The sequence below is a fragment of the Chinchilla lanigera genome, unplaced genomic scaffold (genome assembly GCF_000276665.1).
Source record: "Chinchilla lanigera isolate Chin_1 unplaced genomic scaffold, ChiLan1.0 scaffold00027, whole genome shotgun sequence".
In the NCBI taxonomy this organism is placed as follows: Eukaryota; Metazoa; Chordata; class Mammalia; order Rodentia; family Chinchillidae; genus Chinchilla; species Chinchilla lanigera.
Genome location: NW_004955428.1, coordinates 25,353,322 through 25,357,360, shown reverse-complemented (window position 1 = coordinate 25,357,360; position 4,039 = coordinate 25,353,322).

The window sequence follows — 4,039 nt, the reverse complement described above, 5'->3', positions numbered from 1 at the left end:
ACTGCTTTTAAACACCATCTAATATGCAGCTGGAAAATAATTGCTGTTATTCTTAGAGGCACACTGAGTTAACTTATACATTTATTGTTATTTTTCCTTTTCCATTCAAAAATATTTAAGAAGTATGTCACTGTCATACTATCTACTAGAATAGAAACTAATGGAATTTCACTATTTATGCAAGTCCTTTTTCACCACTGGCAATGCCGTATTAGACTGCCATGCCTGTTGGTCACTTGCCTTGCTTGAAGTTTCTTTCACTGGGGATCTGTATTATCTTTCTATAAAGTGCAGGTTGAAAAACCAATGTGAATTTTTATCTTGCAGATGTATTTTCTTCTTGAGGAACATCGAGTTCAAATTGATGACCAAAACAATATACAACATGTGTGCTTCTATTTTCTTGTGGAAATTTAAAATGAAGTCCTGCTCATACCTACTTCATGAAAAAGAGTGTCTGTGTTTCTTTCCTGTTGCACTTTGCAAGCAAGATGCTAAGTACTGGGCCCCAACAGACAAGCTTCCCATCAGATATATCAGAACTAACAATAAAAATGGAAGCTGGAAGGCTGAAGATAAACAAACCTTACAGCTGTAGAGATTGAGGAGTTACTAGAGTTAGTAATTAAAAGTGGAGAGGGGGGTGAGATGTGAAATCTTCAATTATGTGACAAGAATATAACAATAGCAGTGAGAAGAAAAAAATTGAAAGAAGGTACAGAAGAAAAGCTATTTTTTACAAGTATATAAAACATCATCAGAAGAGGAATCATTCAAGAAAGAACAATCTAAGCTTTTTGGAGAATTCTAATACTATAGGAAGCATATCCAACACTGGAGGATATAAGGAAATCTGCTGGTCCTATAGGAAACAAACATTTCAAATTAGCTGATGATATCTCAAAGGGCCCGTTTGAGCTGGGTGTGGTAGCCCATACCTATAAACTCCGCTACTTAGAGGCTGAGGTAGCAGTATCACAAGTTTTAAGCCAGCCTGGGCAATCTAGTGAGCTTCTGCTTTGAAAAAAAATTAAAAGTGGGCTCAGGAAATTGCTCAGTGGAAAAGCATTTGCCTACCATGAAACCTCCAGTATCTTACCTTCCAAAATAAAAAGTGTCACCTTGAAAGATTTGTATTGCCTTCTTTCAATATATCTTTTTAAAGGGGGAATAGTACCTCTGAAACAAGGCAGTTCTGAATTAGGTAAACATGTATACTAACTTTTTCTTGAATATTGTGCTTTTTAATGATTTGAATTTGTCTCCCAAAATTCACATGTTGAAACCTTTAGCCTTAGTATGGTGGTTTGGAGGTTGACCCTTTGGGAACTGATAAGTGTTACATGAAGTCATGAAAATGGAGCCCTGATGATGGTATCAGTGTCCTTATATGAGAAAGAGACTAAAGTTAACACTCTCTTTCTGTGAAAACTAGGAAGAGATCCTTGTCAGGATCCCTAGCAGGCCACCAAATTCTTGTCAGGGCACTAGAAGTGCTGGCACCTTGTTTGTGATATTAATGGCCTCCAGAATGGAGACGAAGATACTTCTACTGTTTAAGATGCCATATTTTGTGAGCTAAGAGTATGCTTACCCTATCAAAATGTCTGTCTTAGTTAATGTAGACTGATAAAACCAGTAATTTATAAGGAACGAAAATGTATTTCACATAGTTCTAAGAGCTGGAAGTCCAAGATCAAGATACTGGCAGGTTTAGTGTATATTGAGGACCTGGTCTATGCTTCCAAGATGGTATGTTGATCCTGTATCCTAACATAGCAGGAGGTGGAGAATCCAAGAAAGAGAAGACCTCACCAGCTGACCATCTACCAAAAGTTTCATCTTTTTATACTATAGCACTGGGATTTTGACATGAATTTTGAAGTGCACATAAATCTGAAAACCATTGTGGAGTCCTGGGCCTTTTATTTATGATTGAGGTAATAATAATTCCTTCACATAGTTGTAAGGATTGTAGGAAACACTTGGTATATTGCAGGAACTTCAGTCCAATAAAATTTGATTATTGGATGTCTTAGTCATTGTTGTCACTGGACAAAATACTCAACACCTGCAACTTAAAGGAGGAAGGGTTTTTTCTTACTCATGATTACTCCACGGACAACTGACACCAATACAGAAATGGCATGGTGAAAGAGCCTGCTGTGGAGAAAAGCTGCTCATGTTATGGAGGCCAGGAATCAGAGAGAAAAGTGAATAAACAGGTAGGGAGATGCACCCTTTCAGTCCAGGCCCAATGACCCACCTCTTTCAGCCAGACTCCACTTCCCAACAGCACACTCAGCTATGAGCTGTAATCCAAGCACCTTCCTAAAGCTCTGTTTACTGTAGCTGAAGTTGGGAGCCAGGTAGAAAACCTACAGGGCCCCAGTGAAGTTTCTTAAATAAAGAGTTAAACTCCTGCTAGAAATAGAATAGCTAAAAAACCCAGAACTCATAAGGCTGGCCTGGCTCACTTCATGCCAAGACATAACTCCCTCCTCCTTATGTCTTCAATTAAGTGCGCGCGCGCGCGCGCACACACACACACACACACACACACACACACAACCAAAGTGGACAGGGTGAGGTTTATATCATAAAACCTCAATATATAACATATACACTGCTGTGGTTAGCTCTTGTTTTGCTATTCTCTGCTGGCCATGAACTGTTTCTCCTTTGTGATGCTTATCTGCCATGCCACCCTGCCTTGAAGCCAGCTGATTATGGACTGAAACTTCTACAACCTAAGAGCTAGGTAGACCTTTCCTCTTTTAACACTAGATATTAAAGATTTTTTTTCTCAGCAACAAGAAAAAGAACTAAGCATTTGGTATAGAGAGAAGTGGGAATTTTGCTCTGACTATACCTGACCATGTGGCTCAGGGGTCAGTGGGACTGGCTTGTGGGAGGAGTTTGGAAAGTTTCAAAGATGCCAGCTGATAAAGAGCTGGAACACCTTATGTTGTACTTGATGGTAGATTCTGATCAGAGACTAGAAGACCAGGCTCAGGAGGTTTCTGCTGGGAAGGACTGCAGTGTCTGTTGGATCCCAGATGGTGTGTGGTATGGCTTGGCAGACAGCTTGTCTGCATTTTTGTTGTGTCCAGAGAATTTCCCTGAGACTGACATTAGGTGTCTGACTAATAATCCTTGCAGAAGAAATTTCAAGACAGTCTAATGTTGGGGCAGTGGCATGGCTACTGTTGGGTTTTTTTTAGCAAGCTCTATACTGAGAATCAAGAGCAAAGAGGCCAACAAAATGATTTAAAACATTGAATTTGACCAAAAAGGAAGCACCAGTAAAGCTGTGAACTGCAAAGATAGAGCAGAGGAGATCTTAATCACTGGGAAGGAACAGAAGAATAGAAAAGATGACCTGGGAACGTCACATGAAACAGCAGGACTCCAGCAGGACTCCAGCCACTGCAGGCTTAAAGTCACAAAAGTGAAAGACTTTTGAGCAGAGAGCCCTAGAGTACTATGTTCCAGAATGGTAGTGGCATAGGGAAGTTGTTGTTCTGGTTTGGTTCATAGACACTCAACCCCTACAGTCAAGAGAGAAGCCTGGCTACTGCTCCAGGTGGCAGCATACTTTGGCATCATCTGTATGGTGCTGGTTTTAGGTCCATGCCGAACGCAAGAGTTGTGGAGTCAGAAAGGATTCCACCAAGATTTCATACAAAAACGTGGGAATCAAGCAGTGTGCCCCTGAGAGGGCAGCATGTGAAGCTGTGAGTGTGAAGCCAAAGGTGCTGTGGAGACCCCAGAAATTTGGAGAACCCAAGACTGTGGATCATCTGAAGAAAAATGCAAGGAGGGAGCACAGACAGCCCAAGAGAGACCATGTGAGCTACAACCACTAAAAGTGGCCTAAGAGTGGAGACACAAAAGCCCTTTGGAGTTTACAACTTGCCACAGATTGCTGGGAATGCTGGAAGTGGAACTGTGGGATTTAATGTTTGTCGTGCTGGATTTTGGTCTCACTTTATACCCATTCCTTGCTATCCTGTTTGTACCTTTTGTAATGGGGTAT